The 16436-nt window shown below is 49.5% G+C and overlaps 1 protein-coding gene across 11 annotated transcripts in view; it reads left to right on the forward strand.

Annotated features, from left to right (window-relative positions):
- The window catches only part of TBC1D14 (TBC1 domain family member 14), a 103244-nt gene that overhangs the window by 20420 nt on the left and 66388 nt on the right, over window positions 1-16436 (forward strand). Inside the window, exon 1 of one of the 11 annotated variants that reach the window (XM_067036730.1) lies at window positions 6580-6756. The exons of the other annotated variants lie outside the window; for them this stretch is intronic. The gene's annotated coding sequence lies outside the window, so the exon portion shown is untranslated. Of the gene's footprint in view, window positions 1-6579; window positions 6757-16436 lie in introns of those variants that run through there. 11 annotated transcript variants of the gene reach the window in all.

Consider the following 16436-nt stretch of genomic DNA (forward strand, 5'->3'; position numbering starts at 1 on the left):
CTCATCACACATTCTTTCCAGAAACATTTACTGAGCATCCGCCACACGCCAAGGCACTGTTCTAGGTGCTTGGGATTGATTTGTGGACCAAACAAAGACCTTTGTCCTCGGAGAGCTTACATTCTCGTGGGGGGAGGCAGGTAATAATCACCACTAACAAATAAGTGAAGCATATGTGTCGGCAGCGATGAGTGCTGGAGGAAAATGAGAGAGTAGAGGTGGTGGGAGGGGCGGGGCACTGGAGAAGGCAGATCAGGTTGCCCCCGAAGCAGCGCCCATCCGGTGAATGGAGAGGAGAGGTTTAAGTGAAGACTTGAAGCAGGTAAGGAAGTCCACGGAGCAGATGCCTGGGAGAGGAGCGCCTCAGGCCGGGGAAGGGCACAGGCAGGCCTGGTGCGCACTAGCAGTGAGGGGGCCCCAGGTCCCGTGTGGGCCTGAGGCTGCTGTGGGCGGTGACGGAGGGGTCTGGACTTGGGGAGTTGCGTCTGAGCGGGGATGTGAGTTTGGAGTTGTTGGCACTCTAGGGGCTTTGGGACAAGGTGAGGTCACCAAGAGGAACGGAGCGCTGAGAGGCCTGCGGAGAGGAGGGGGGCCGGGGAGGGGGAGGAATGGAGCGCCGAAGCCCAGGGAAGCCAGGCGTAGCCCAGGGAAGCCAGGCGCAGGCGGGCGTCAGGGTGGGGCGTGATCGGCTGGGGCTGGGCCGAGGGTGCTCAAGGGTCAGGGAAGGTGAGGACAGACAAGTGACTTTAGCGAAGGGACCTTGGCCTGTGCTGTTGTAGTGGAGCCGTGCAGGGCCAGGCGTAACTGGAGCAAAGTTAAGGGACTGGGAGGAGGGAAGCCGGAAGCGGGAGCACAGGTGGTTCTTTTGGTGGGTTCGCTGCCTCGGGGGCAAAGAAAGGGGGTGATAGCTGGAGGAAGAAGTGGTGTGAGCTTGCTTCTTTTTTAAGATTGGAGAAATCCTTTTGTTTTTGTTACTGTTTTTGTTTACTGTGAAGTAAAAGAGTAGAAGTTGAACGTATCAGAGAGAGTAGAGAATTCTGGAGCCTTGTCCTTGAGTTGCCTCCGCCGGAGTGGGATCTAGGGCTCAGATAGAGAAATTGGCTTCGGCCGGGTGGCATTATCCAGACAGACAGGCGGCAGAGCAGGGTGTGTGGGCACAGATGCTGGAGGCCAGATGTGGCCATGGAAGACTGGAAGTCCTCTCTTTTTCAGTGCATAGAGACTGCTTTATTGTTTTTAATGCTGCTTCATTGTTTTTTTTGTGTGTGTGAATATAGATTTTAATCAACATATTTGCTCTTTAAAAGGTAGACTTTATTTTTTAGAGCAGTTGCATTGCAACATGAAGCAGAGTCCCCATATACCTCCTCCCCTGGGACCTGCGCAGCCCCCACCGTCGGCATCCCTGCCAGAGTGGCACCTTTGTTGCAACCAGTGAGCCTGCACTGATACTGGGTTGGCGAAAAAGCTCGTTCTGGTTTTTCCATAACATTTTACGGAAGAACCCGAATAAACTTGTTGGCCAACCCGATAGATACATCGTTATCACCCGAAGTCCATAGTTCACGTGAGGGTTCACTCTTGGTGTTGCACATTCTGTGGGTTTGGACAAGTGTGTCATGACGTGTGTCCGCCATTATCGGATCAGACGGAGCAGCTGCGCAGCCTAAAAGTCCCTCCGCCCCGCCTCGCCTCTCCTCGCCCTCCCTCTCCACCGACCCCCGTGACGGCCGACCTTTCTCCTGTCTCCGTGCTTTGACCTTTTCCATCACCGGGGTCGTACCGCGCGCAGCCTTTTCGGAGTGGCTGCTTTCGCTTAGGGACGCGCGCCTAAGGCTCCTCCATGGCTCCGGGTGCCCCGCTGGCTCATCTCACTTCAGTGCCCGGTGACAGTCACTGTCCGGATGGAGCCCGCGGTTTATTTCTCCCTTCGCCTGCTGAAGGACGTCTCGGTGGCTTCCACGTTTTAGCAATTCCGAATAAAGCTGCCGTAAGCGCGCGTGCGCGGGTTTTTGCGTGGACCGAAGTTTTCGGCTCCTTCGGGTGAACGCCAGGGCAGCCCAGTTGCTGGTAAGAGTGCGCTTAGCTTGGTAAGAGGCTGCCGCGCTGCCTTCCAACGCGGCCGCACCGTTTGCGCTCCCACCAGCGGAGAGCGAGCGTTGCTGCTGTTCCACGTCCTCACCGGCGTGCGCCGTTGTCGGCGGAATTCTCTTTCTGTTGCATCGTTTTCTTGGTGAAGTAGGAAGCAAGGTCCTCAGCTGACAGTGGGGTGGCGATGGAGGAGCGGGGAAGCGGTGTGAACGCCGTCCAGGTGGGCGGGAGAATGAAGGGCGGGGCGGCGCGACTGCGGGGGCGTCAGGGGTCTGGCCCGTGACTGGAGACCGGGCAGCTGCGCCTCTTCTCCCGCGTGTTCCCTGCACGGGTACGCACGTGGGGGCGGGGGTGTGGTTTCGCTGAGTGAGTCCAGTGAAGTGAGAGGCAGGCAGGGGAGCCGAGGGAATGTGTATGAGTGTGACCTGGCCTTGAAGCTGAGCCGGGGGCAGGGGGTATCTGGAGGGCGAGGGTCAGTGAGAGGAGGAGGGCTCAGCAGAGACTCCGGTGGGTGGGGAAATGAGAGGAGCCAGTTGGAAAGATGCAAGGCTCGAGGTTGGCGGGGTGTCTTCACCTCGTGAGCAGACAGGCTTTTGGTCACACGGCTAGTTGGCAGTGGGGCTTGGAGGGGGTCAGCCCGCCTGCTCTGCAGCCCCAGCCTGTCTGCTCTGGGCCGCCACGTTGTTAGAGCTCTGTCTGATGACTCCGGTCAGGGAAGGTTGAAGAAAGGCGGTGAAGTGCCGTCATCCTGCTCCTCTCGCGTGCTGGGTAGGGAGAGGAAGGCAGCGGTTCTGTCCCAGGGACGTTGTCATGGTCGGCGCTGCTCTGGTGAGCTGGCCATGGGTATAAGAAGACCCCCATTTGTGAACAGCACCCCATCCTTAGGGAGATGTTGGCGTGGGGTGCGGGGTCCCGTGTTTGGGGCCGGGGGAGAACCGTGAGAAATAGCACTGAATGGGCCGTGTGGCTCCCCCTTCCCCGGGGCTCACTGCAGGCCCCACTGCTAAGGAGCTGCATGGGACAGTGGTGCCCTGCTCTGGGGCTTTGTGCCCTGGAGCGGCCGCCCAGGCCAGGGTAGCAAGAGGGGAAAGAAATGCCACAAAGAAAGGTCTGCGAGGAACGTGACCGCCGTCGAGCTGGACGCGAGGTGTCCCTTCGTCTTCTTCAGTCCTCGGTCTGCAGGGGGCTCCACCCTCCCTCCAGCTGGCCGCCCGTGCCTTTGTGTTGGTGTTCCTCTGGCCCTCCCTGTCCAGGCCCAGGCCTGCTCACTCAGGGACACCTTCTCCACGGTCCTCTGAGGACGTGCGCCCTGAAGCCTGCCTGTAGACGCTCAGCCACTGTCAGGAGGGCCCGGTCCAGCCTCCACGCGGGGGCCAGCCTCGCGGGCCTTCTGTGTGCGCCGAGGAGCCCGTGTTCGCACAAGAGGGGGGCTCACGGAAGATACTGGGGGCCGGGGAGCTTGTGTGTGTCATCGCAGCTGCCCGCTGCTGGGGCTTTGGCTGCCCTCCTCCTGGTGGGCCCCATCTCCTGGCCGTTCTCGAGGGCAGCATGGGGACTGCACGAGGAAAGGCCTGGACGTGCAGTGGCACGGCAGCGGCGACCCTTTCCCGGGGGGCGTGGGCTCAGCTGCAGAGATGTGTGGGAAAGGGCAGTGGAAACCTGATGGAAGCCCCCCCAGACGTCAGGTGGTGGCCCCTTCCTCAGAGCTCTGCCGCCTGCCCCCTCCGCAGCTGTGGCAAGTCGCTTCTCAGGTGCTGCGTTCCCACGTGTGAAATGCAGAGTTGGGCCAGGCGGTTGATCCAGCGGGAGGAGCCGTCTCGAGTCAGCATCTCATCTGCGTGCAGCCCCTGCTTTCCTCCCACAGCCTTGCCAACCCCTCCTGGAGTAGGTTCCCTTTCTGCCCCTTACTGCTGCACACACTTTAAACGAGAAGAATCTACCGAAGGTTCCCGGGGAAGAGTGGAGGGCTCCCAGCTCGTGCTGTTGCTATGGCAGCTGTCATTGTGCAGTGTCATCCGACGGGGTCCCCCCGTCCCCCGGCCTGGGTGCCCCGAGGGACGACATCTCACTCATCCCATGCTGGCATCTAGTTAGCACTCAGTAGATGCTTGTCAGATAGTTGAATTCAGATGCCGTTCATTTCCTCAGTGAATAGCCACCCAGGACCTGGTGCTGGGGATGCAGCAGCCGACAAGCCCCTCCCCCAGTAAAAGTACCGAGTGGCACTTTCAGTCTGCTGTGGCCACAGGGTTGCAAGAGATGCTCCATGTCAGGCTTTAACTGCTGGGGAGAGATCAAAGGCGCCGTATTGGGGAGGGATGAGGGGTTGGTGGAGGGTCGGGCTGCGGGAAGTTCCATTTTACATAGGGAGGTCAGGGAGGGCATCACTGAGCAGGTGACATCTGAGCAGAGAGCCAAGTGAGATGAACAAGAGTGTTCTGGTTGAAGGACACGGCGGGTACAGAGGTGCTGAGGTTGGTGGGGACTTGCCTTGTTTCTCTGATGTGCGTGTCTTATGGGCTCCACTGACCTATACCCATCTCCCTGAGAAGCAAACCAGTGGCCTCCATGTCCCTGGTTCCCCGGCAGCTTGTGCACGCTTCAGCAGAGGCGCCCTGCTTCGTTGTTTGGGTCCTTACGTTGGGACACAGTTGGTGCTTATGCTGGAGTCCAGACCTGAGCTGTCCAGCATGTTAGCCACTGGCCACACGTAGCTATTTAAATTTAAATGGAAACTTTGGTTCCTCCGTAACACTGGCCACATTCCAGTGCTCAGTAGCCACACATGGCCAGAGTCTGTCACTTGAGACAGCTCAGATTTATACATACATTCCCTTCATTGTGGGATGTTCTGTGCTCCAGCGCTGGTCTAGAGAGTCCCGATGACAACCTGTGACTTGGTTTTTCACCTTTGTTTTCATGGGTAAAAGCAGCACATGGTGGTTGTGAAACAAGCGAATCAGTAATGAAGCGTATGAAGCCAAGGGAAGCCTGTAGAAAGAACCATCCAGGGGACCCCTAGAGAGAGGGAGGAAACAGACAGGGTGGCCTGCTTCCTCCTCCAGAATGGAGGGGTGGGGGGCGAGTGCCGCTTGCAGGGTGTTGAGGATCTGCCCTGAGGCCCTGTTGGACACTGCCTGTGAGCTCTAGTGCAGGTTTCAATATCCCCAGATGCTTGAGAGTGGACAGGGGGAGGACTTCCCTGCTGGTCCAGTGGTAAAGAATCCGCCTTCCAATGCAGGGGACACGGGTTCGATCTCTGGTCGGGGAACTGAGGTGCCACATGCCGCAGGGCAGTAAGCCCGCGTGCCGCAAACTACAGAGCCCATGCACTCTGGAGCCCGTGTGCCACAACTAGAGAGAGGCCTGTGCACCGCAACAAAAGAGCCTGCATGCTGCAACTAAGACCCGATGTGGCCAAAAAAATAACGATAATAGTAAATAAAATAAATAAGTATTAAAAAAAAAAAAAGAGTGGCTGGGGAGGAGCCTGCCCCCTCAGAAGTGTGTTCTGAAGGTGTCTGTTGTGCCTCCAGTGAACTCGGTGGGGATTCAGAGCGTGCCGTAGTAGAGCCAAAGATGTGGATATCCGTTCTACCCTTCTGGCTGGGTGGCGGGCAGATTGCTTCATTTTCCTGACCCTTGGTTCCCTTATCTCTGAAGTGGTGATAAGGAGGCAACGCATGTAATAAAGCGCTTGGCACGGGTGGCCGGTGCTGAGCCCTCTCTAGAATTTATTAGGGGTCTCTTCCCTGCTTCTTGGTTGAGTGAATGAATGAACGCTAGTTAGTAAGTGCCAACATGCCCAGGAGATGAGAAGCAGGAAAGGGAAAACAGAAACAGTGGATTCAGTCAGCCCTGAAGGGTGAACACAATGGATTTCTTTCACGTTGCTGACGACGTGATTAAAATCAGGCCGCTGGTTGGTCTTGTGTGGTCTAGCCAGTTTTCTGTTAGGTGTGCAACTTAAGGGAACAGGAAGGTATTCTGGGAGATCCCAGCTGGGTTTGATGATCTGTTGCCTTCGCATGTGTGGGTTAGGAAACTTGTCCGTATCTGAGGAAAGAAACCTTTCAAGTTCAGCCACTTATTGTTGGGTGCTGACATTGAAATGCCGGTTGGCCCCAGCGGGGGAGGGCAGAGACTTTTCGCTGCAGAGTGCCGGAATCGGTAGCATTCAGGAGCGGCCTGAACAGAACCAAGAAAGAATGTCTTCGGCCTGCGCGTGTGTGTCCTGTTCAGTAGCCAGACCATGTATGTTTCTGGTAAACCTCACAGGCTACACTGATTTCTCTGCCGCGTTTCTGCCCTGGCTTCTGGAAGGTGTTCGTGTCCTTAGAAATTTCACAGCCGTAAGCAAGGTAGTTTTGGGGAGTGGGGGTGAGGAGAATGTATTTGTTCTTTGCAAGATTCATCTGGCTTCCTGAGTTTATGCAACACCCTCAGTGCGCTGGCGCTATCGGGAAATCATACACCGCGTCTTTGTGGAAGTTTGACGTTATGGTCAGCCTGGGAGGGGTGATTCACTGTGAAATGCAGGACCCTTTGGCGGGGGTAATAGGAGTTTGTGGGATTTTGAGAAACCCACTGGCAAACGCATTCCTGCAAAGCATTTCTTCAGCTGTCAGCTACTTTCTACTCATAAATTAACTTCCCTTTGCCCAGGTGGGTATAAAATCTGTTCTACTTATTAATTAATTTATTTATTTTTGCTGTGTTGAGTCGTTGTTTCTGTGCGCGGGCTTTCTCTAGTTGCGGCAACCAGGGGCCACTCTTCATCGCGGTGCGCGGGCCTCTCACTATCGCGGCCTCTCTTGTTGCGGAGCGCAGGCTCCAGACGCGCAGGCTCAGTAGTTGTGGCTCACGGGCCTAGTTGCTCCGCGGCATGTGGGATCCTCCCAGACCAGGGCTCGAACCCGTGTCCCCTGCATTAGCAGGCAGATTCTCAACCACTGCGCCACCAGGGAAGCCCTAAACTCTGTTCTACTTAAAAAGTGTTAGTGGAGTGATACAACAATTAAAACTGCCTTATTCTGTTTTCTACCTTGAGTAGTGCCTATTCTAAAATGATCACCTATTTGTAGAACACTGGGTACTTGATATAGCTAACATTAAACTCTTCTGAGCCTTCTGCGTTTTTTTGTGGTACACATCCTACTGGATTGCCACATCAAATCAGCTAGTTCCTGTTTACATTGAGGGGAACTGGGTGTGTAACCGAGAGTTGTTTCAATTCCAGTTTTGCTGATTCTCTGTTGTGAATAGTTGTGGTTTGTCTCAGGGTTCCTGTAAGGTTCGGCACATGGAACAATGATGAGTCAGGCAGACTTGCCTAATAGCCCTTTTTGGGCCCTATAGGAGTCCAGTGTTCCCGTTAATTCCCCTTGGCTTCCAGCCAGAGGCTTTTTAGAATCCAGGCTCTGTGTGCGGTGTTACAGGGAATAGTAAATGTTTGTAGGGGGTTTGGAGTTAAGTCCTGATTTCCTTTAGGTTTCAGATGTGGGTGGTTAAACACATTTCCTACCAGGAGGGGAGGTCCAGGGGGAAAGGTCAGGAGGGCGTGGGCTCTGCCGAGAGCTGTGTTGACTGAAAAAGGATGTGCAACCTAAAAGTTGAGAATGATGTTTCACTTGGTGGCTTTACTGAGAGCTATAGCCCAGGAAGGCAGCCTCTCAGATAGCTCTGAGGGACTGTTCCAGAGGGATAAGCAAGGAGCCAGGATATATAGGAGTTTTTTGCTGGGGGAAAAAGAAAAAACGTGTCGTCAGGCACAAAAGATTATTGCTAAATCACCAAAAAAACCACCCCAGATATATCAAGTTAATGATTTTAGAGCTTTTCTGTGTATGGGAAGATACAAGTGTCTGTGCTGATTGAAATTATTCCTTAGATATGCATCTTAACTATCTAGGGCCAGTGTCCTGTTTTTCTCCATCCTGAATCCCCTCAGGGCGCACCAGAGGGTTGGCTGTAGTGGCTTTGATGCTGGGCAACGTTCCTTGTTTACTGGAATGGCAGGCAGCATTTTTTTGTCCGCAGGTGGAAGGGAGCCCAGTATGAGGAGGAAGAAAAGGACAGGAGGCCAGTTACATGAGGAAGAATATTTGCTGATGCACCCTCACGCTAGCACCTGACTGTTCATTTACTCTAAGTCTTTACCCTGGAATGAACAGGTTTCATTGTTTTTAGAAGTTCCCTTGACAGCAGTTTTTAAAGCAGAAGAAATTGAGTGGTTGTCAAAGTTTGTGCGGAGAGAACACACAAATATGTATTGATATTTACTTAGATGAGTGCTAGCTGCTGTAACAAACTTGAAATAGAATGGCTCAGACACAGTGGAAGTTTATTTCCACACTCTGCCATGTTCTTTCCATCTGTGGCTCTGTCGATTGCAACCTGAGGACTCTGGGCTCCTTTGCATCAGGCCAAAGAGGGAAAAGAGTCTGAAGGCGCTGGGCGTGGAGGTTTTCTGGGCTAGGCACACTTGACACTTGATGTGTGGTACACATCACTCCCCTCCCCTCACAGTTTATTGTCTGGAACTCTGTCCCGTGGCCACACCTACCTGTAAAGGAGGTTGGGAAATGGGACCAGTTCCTGGGATGATGAGGAAATGGGTTTGGTGAAGAGCTAGGAGCCTCGCCGGCCATTTTTCGGGATCATTTTTCTTTATATATATATATATATATATACACACATATATATATGTGTGTATATATATATACACATATATGTGTGTATATATATATACATATATATGTGTGTGTATATATATATACACACACATATGTATGTATATATACATATATATATATATTTTTTTTGGTGGTACGCAGGCCTCTCACTGCTGTGGCCTCTCCCGTTGCGGAGCGCAGGCTCCGGACGCGCAGGCTCAGCGGCCATGGCTCACGGGCCCGGCCGCTCCGCGGCATGCTGTATCTTCCCGGACTGGGGCACGAACCCGCGTCCCCTGCATCGGCAGGCGGACTCTCAACCACTGCGCCACCAGGGAAGCCCGGGATCATTTTTCTTGATTCCTCTTCTTCATGAGAATTAGATGCCTGGAGTCCATGAGTTGAACACTGTGTCATTCTCTTGCTTACATGATCGTTCTCACCACCTGCAGCATGAACTCCAAACCACTTGACTGTAAGGGACATTCTGGATCCAGCCACTGCGCACCTCTCAGGCCTCCAGCTCCACCCTGTGCTACAGCCACAGACCCGACAAAATGTTACTCAGTGTTCTCTGGGCGCTTCCCTGGCGGTCCAGTGGGTAAGACTCCGCGCTCCCAACGCAAGGGGCGCGGGTTCGAACCCTGCTCAGGCAACCAAGATCCCGCATGCCGTGCAGCACAGCCAAAGAAAACAGAGCGCGTTCTCTGAACCAACCGTGTCTTATCCCTGCACCTTTGCCCGCTCTGCAGCCTCCGCCTGGCAAACTCCTGTTGTCCTTTAGGATTCCACTTAAGTGACATCCCCTCTGGGAAGCCTTCTCTGATCACCCTACCCCTTGCCAGAGCCCTCGGACGGCACCCACACCCTCTGCAGCCCCCGCTTTTGCGACAGCAACCACAGCCTCTGCACGAGCTTCTTGAAGGCAGGGGCTGCGTCTTATTCATTCTCTTTTCCTAGCCAGTGCAGGCACTTAGTAGATGTTCAGTAAATAATCTTAAGGGATGGAGGGGTAGACTGTAAGTCTAAAAAAGTAATAAAGAGATCTGGAGTACTTAATTTTTAAAATCTAAATATTATCCTTTTCGGCTATATGACTGTTCTAGAATTTGAGAGAAGACCCTCCCCCCCCAGCAGTTTGGTCTCTCTTGTCAGGTCACCCATCAAAGTGGGTTTCAGACTGCATATGTGGCATCCACACCTGGGGTGTCTGTGAAACTGGCATGTTCTTCTCAGAAGTTTTTGATGATAAACCTTTTTTACCTATGTTTTCTTAAAGCTGCTCTTTGTTTAAAAATATGTAGGAGATGGGCTTTCCTGGTGGCGCAGTGGTTGAGAGTCCGCCTGCCGAAGCAGGGGACGCGGGTTCGTGCCCCGGTCCGGGAAGATCCCACGTGCCGCAGAGCGGCCGGGCCCGTGAGCCATGTCCGCTGAGCCTGCGCGTCCGGAAACGGGAGAGGCCGCAGCAGTGAGGGGTCCGCGTACCACAAAAAAAAAAAAAATCAAAAATATGTAGGAAAGTTTTGAGCTTTTTATGTTCATTGTTCTGTTTTTGTCCTTTCCACTTTTATACCTATTACTAATTTTCCTTTTTACTGTTATCTCCTTACAGACTTTCTATGAATTTTAAACATAAAAATGGGTTTTGTTTCTACAGCTTGGCATCCTGCTTTTTTACTTATAGAAAACGTTTTCTCACATGATTAAAAATTAATTGTTCATACAGTTATTACTATCTTTGTGGTATTCCGTCCAGTGAATCATTTACTTACCCAACAATAAGGAAATAGTTTTTGTTCCTGCTTTTTGATGATAAAATTACCTGTGTGCACCTCAGTGTGCATTGTGTGCATTTCAGGTGATTCCCTGGGACAGACTCCCAGAAGTGCTTCTTGCTTCCTGACCCCGGTCGGCTCTGATCCGCCCTCTCCCGAGGTGATGACCGCAAACCTCTGGGAGCCCTCTGTCCTTGGTGCAAGTTTACTGGCAGTGAAAGTCCAGCCTCTGTTTTATGAATGAGGAAACTCTCAACTAGAGCTGATGGACTGTTAGAATTGCTCGTAGGTCTGGCCTCAGGTTACTGTAAATTGAAGTTTAGGAGGATTTGTCCTTCTAGGTGCTACGGTCTGCAGGCTGCAGAGATGCCTTTGGTTTCCTCCTCTGCTTCTCGTGGGCCCTTGCTCTGGCTCACGGGACTGAATGCTCTGAGGCCAGCATTGCTGTTTCACACGGTCCTGCCTTCACCCGAGGTTCTCTCTTCCCCTCTGCTCTGTGTCCCCTTGGCCGACTGATGCACAGCTTTACAGCCCAGCACAGCTGATACCTCTTCTGTGAAGCCTTCCCAGTGTGGCCAGGGCAGAGGCAGCCTCCTCCTGGCATGCTGCTCTCTGTTCCTGCAGCCTCGCTTAGCCTAGTTTTGTTCTGTGTCTTGCTCCTACTGTGAGCCTCTCAGGGACAGGGCCTGGGTCTTTGTCATCCCTGATGCCCAACTGATGTCCAGTCAATGTTCTTGACTGGCCCTGGAACATTAGAACATGGCTTGGTTCTGTTCACTTGCACACTATGGACTCTTGTCCCTGGAGCCGCATGTAAGAGACGGGTTTGTTTTAATGCCCACGGGCAAGGCCTGCTTTGTGTACGCTCTTGGCTAAGCGTTTTCCACATGAGAAAAGATAGTGATCTGCTGAGTTCCAGCAAATCCAGGGGACATGGCCTGGATATGCTGCAGTGGAGGGAGAGGGCACACCAGGTGAGCTCCAGAGCTACCTGACCAGGTAGCCTGGTCAGTGGAAACAGAGGAGACTAGAAGATACTAGAAAAGTTTACATTGTCCGGCAGGTGTTCACAGTTTGGTTTTACTTTAGTGAGTAGAATTGTTGGAATAGTTTAAAGCAAAATCTAAAAGTAATTCACTCTTCACAGAAACTGCTGGAAAGGAGTTAATCTTAAATTAGTATGTGTAGATTAAAGCATCAATTAAAGAAATGAGATAGAATGGGAAGGGAACATTTATTAGCTAAGGAGCAAAGTTCTCAGCCCTTGCAGCACAATAGAATTGCTCGGGGAAACTTAAAAAACAAACAAACAAAAATCCAGGCCCTGCCCTCAGAGATCAGTTTTAATTGGTCTGGGGTGAGAGCTGGGCATTAGGATTTTTGAAAAAGCTTCCTAGGTGATTCTAGTTTGCAGCCAGGATTGAGAACCACCAGGGGAAAATACTGGTGACTTAAGTCCACATCCAAGCCTTTTTCGGTTTACTGCATGACCTTAGGCAAGGTTATGTCCCTGAATTTCCTCATCTTGAAAGTCACAGGTAAGCCCGTCGGGGATGGGACCTGTGTCTCTGGTGGTCATTGATTGTATTCCCTGAACTTGACACAGCCTCGGACATGATCGGTGCTCAGTGTGTACTTGTGGAATGAAAAGAATAACCTGTATGACGCGGGTCAGGATGAAATGAGGTGAGATGCTTGGCCCCGTATAGTGAATGAATGCTTGTAGTGTTACTGATAAGCGCACTTCACAGTCACAAACCAGGTAACTGAGTGGCGGTGCCTCTCCGCTGAGCAGACCGAGAGGCTCATTTCTTACCCAAAGTCAGCCAGCTTGTCGTGAAGCTGGCATCTGAGGCCACATCTGCGTGACGCTGAATCCTGTGTTTGCTCTTTCCGCCTCAGGGCAGATCTTATTCTTTATGTCCCCCTAAAATGGAAAGAACGTGGCCATTTCATCCCTTCTCTCAACTTGTCGCTGCGGTTCCCAGACCACTCATGACTTGTGATGCTTACAGACTGTTACTGACTAGCAGCTCTGCTCTTCCTCTCTTTAGTATTCTGTCGGAGATTAAGAATAAATTTGTATTTTTTTCCTTAGCAACATTCTGTACTACATTACATAGGCATTTTCACCCCGCCTTCTCTTTCTCTCCTTATAAAAACCTGAGCTGGTGTTAGAGAAGGCATCTCTGTTTAATTTTTCCTTCCTGTATTTAGATGTTGGGAGCGTCCGAAGGAGATTTCAAGGAGGTCGTGATGCAGAACACTGGGTTTTGTTTTGCACTCTGACTTATCAGTGAGAGGCGCACAGGCAGGAGTGCGTTTCAGGGTTAGTTAATGAATTACCCGTTAATGCAGCAAATCCAGCAGGTTTTATGCCAGGCCTTGGGGGTACAAAGGCCAAGAAGGACCCCTCCCCATGTAGTGGGAGGTGCTGCGTAAATAACTAGCATACAGTCCCCAGCTCTCTGTCAGACATCAGTGTAAAATCAGTGTAAAAGTGCCCTTTGGGGGCACAGAGGAGGCACTCGGGAGGAAGGAGGCCCATCAGCCCGGAAGGCTCCAGAGGAGAGCGCCTGGAGCTGAGTTAGTGTTTGTTGAACATGGACAATGTGAGCCCTCACTTGTGTGCCCTGGAGAGTCTCCCCCAGTCACACCCCTTCCTGGTCAGCACCTCACTCCCCATGGGCAACCATTGTTCTGACTTCCATCTCCCTGGGTGAGTTTTGCTTTTTTTGGATGTTAGGTAAATGGAGTCATACAGCATATACTTTTTTTTTTTTAAACATCTTTATTGGAGTATAATTGCTTTACAATAGTGTGTTAGTTTCTGCTTTACAACAAAGTGAATCAGCTGTACGCATACGTATATCCCCATATCCCCTCCCTCTTGCGTCTCCCTCCCACCCTCCCTATCCCACCCCTCTAGGTGGTCACAGAGCACCGAGCTGATCTCCCTGTGCTATGCGGCTGCTTCCCACTAGCTAGCTATGTTACATTGGGTAGTGTGTATATGTCCATGTCACTCTCTCACTTCGTCCCAGCTTACCTTTCCCCCTCCCCGTGTCCTCAAGTCCATATCCCTGTCCTGCCCCTAGGTTCTTTAGAACCATTTATTTATTTTAGATTCCATATACGTGCGTTAGCATACGGTATTTGTTTTTCTCTTTCTGACTTATTTCACCCTGTGTGACAGTCTCCAGGTCCCAGCATATACTTTTGCATCTGGCTTTCTTTCCTCAACTTTGTCTCAGGTTCACCCAGGTGGTCACTCTGTGGCAGCAGTATTTGTTTTCTTTCATTCTGTATAGTTTTCAGTTGAACAAGTATATCTCTTTATGTTCTCTTATGGCTGGTGGTTTGATTTGTTCCGCTTTTGACCACTGGGGGAGAATGCTAATCAGAATGTCTTTTGGTGCACATGCACCTCAGGTGGGATTGCTGGGTCTGCTTTAGTGGACACTGCTCAGTGGTTTTCCAGTATGGTTGTACCACTATACACTTGGACTAGCAATTTTCAATTTTCTTTTTTTTTTTTCTTTTTCTTTTTGCCATTCTGGTAATAGGGTAAGGGTATTTGGTTTTAATTTACATTTCTCTGATGACTAATGATTTGATGCACTTTTTTATATTATATTGACCATTTGGCACCTTCCTTTGTGACCTGCCTACCTGGGGCTGTCTTACTGATTATTTGTAGGTATACTTTCTGTATTCAGGAGAGGAGAGTCCTTTGTGAGACATACGTATTGCAATATCTTCTCCTGCACTACGCCTTACTTTTTATTCTCTTAATGTTTTTAACTTTTGTTTTCTTAACTAACAAAAGTTTTTAATGCTAATGAATTCTGCTTTATAGAATTTTTCTTTTTATGGTTAGTGCGTCTTGTGTTCTGTTTAAGAAATTCTGTGTTATTTTCTAGAAGCTTTGTTTTGCCATTACGAACTAGATCCATGGTCTGTCGGAATTAATTTTCTGTTATAGTGCGAGGTAGTGAGTGGTTGATGTTTATTTATTGTAAAGCTTATCCGTCCCACTGAGCCTTTGCACTAAATCAGGTGACTGTATATGTTCCATCATCTATTTGTCCTCTCACTAATATTCTTTTAATTACTATTACTATATAATAAGTCTTAATAGCTGTAGAATAAGCCCTCCTACTCTCTTCTTCTTTAACATTGTTTTGGTTATTCTAGGTCCTTTTCATTTCCATATAAATTTTAAAATCCATTTGGCAGTTACCACAAAAAATCTGCTGTGATTTTGTTTGGGATTACATTGAATCTGTTGGTCATTTTTTACTATATGAAGACATCTGATCTCTGAATATGGTATGTCCTTCCATTTATTTAGGTTTTTAAAAATTTCTCCATAGTATTTTATAGTTTTTTTAATGTAAAGGTCCTATTTTCTTTCATTAAATTTATTCCGGGATATTTGTTATTTTTTGATGGTTTTTAAAATGTCATTTTATAAACGTTAGTTGGAGTTAATTTTTGTGTGTAGACCTTGAATCCCATGATCTTGCTAAATTCAATTGTTCTGATAGTTTATCTGTGGATTCTTTTGGGTTTTCTCTGTAGAAAATCATGCAGTCTGTGGATGAGTTTTGTTTCTTTCCCATTTTTATACCTTTTATTTCGTTTTCTTGCCTTATTGCATGACTAGGAACTCCCATACAGTGCTAAATTGAAGTGGTGCTGGCAGAAAGCTTTGTGTGGTGCTGGTCTCTGGGAAAGCTTTTACCATTTCCTCATTAAGTGTGATTTTTGCGGTAAGATACTTTTTATCAGATATCTTACTTTATAATAATTTTTTTTTTTTTTTTTTTTTTTTTTTTTTTTTTTTGTGGTACGTGGGCCTCTCACTGTTGTGGCCTCTCCCGTTGTGGAGCACAGGCTCCGGACACGCAGGCTCAGCGGCCATAGCTTACGGGCCTAGCCCCTCTGCGGCTGTGGGATCTTCCCGGACTGGGGCACGAACCCATGTCCCCTGCATTGGCAAGTGGGCTCTCAACCACTGCGCCACCAGGGAAGCCCTATAATAAATATTTTTACCAGATTAAGGAAGTTCCCTTTTATTCCTAGTTTTATGATTTTAAAAAATCATGAGTATGTTGCATTTATCAAATGCTTTTTCCCTCTATCTATTGATGGTTATATGTGTTTTCTCCTTTATTTTGTTTATGTGGTGAATAACATATTTCTCTAATGTTAAGTCAGCTAACTTTGCATTCTTAGAAAAATCCCAACTTGTTCTTGATAGATCATCCTTTATATGTTATTGGATTTGATTTGCTGATACTTTGTGTTTTAAAAAAATTTTTCTGTATGCATAAGAGTGTAGCCTGTAATTTTCCTTTCTTATAATGTCCTTGACAAGTTTTGGTATCAAGATTATGCTGACCTTATAAAACGGGTTGAGGAATGTTCTTCCTTCTGTTTTCTCAAAGAGTTTCTGTAAGATTTTTCTGTGGTGGTTAAACGAACTGACCAGTTTGTTAAAACTCATAGACCTGTACACCAAAAAGTCAGTTTTATTGTATATGAATTTTAAAAAATAATAAAAAAGCTTTCATGGGAATTTTTTAAAGTGTACACACACTTGTGCGCGTGCACGCGCGCGCACACGCGCGCGCACACACACACACACACACACACACACACCATGTCAAATGATCCTTGAAGGAGCATCAGAAAGTCCTGGTTTTTTTTCTTGGTGAATAATACCTATAAATGTATCCATTGAGTGACCTAATAAATTTGCTTTGGGGAGGGGGTGTGTGGGGATTAAAAGGTTTGTTCTCTGGAAGAGTTTGTGTGTTTCTTCCTTAAATGTTTGGAAGAATTCACCAGTGAGACCATCTGGACCTGAGTTTTCTCTGTGAGTTTTAAA

Source organism: Kogia breviceps, chromosome 6, assembly GCF_026419965.1.
Source record: "Kogia breviceps isolate mKogBre1 chromosome 6, mKogBre1 haplotype 1, whole genome shotgun sequence".
Classification (NCBI taxonomy): Eukaryota; Metazoa; Chordata; class Mammalia; order Artiodactyla; family Physeteridae; genus Kogia; species Kogia breviceps.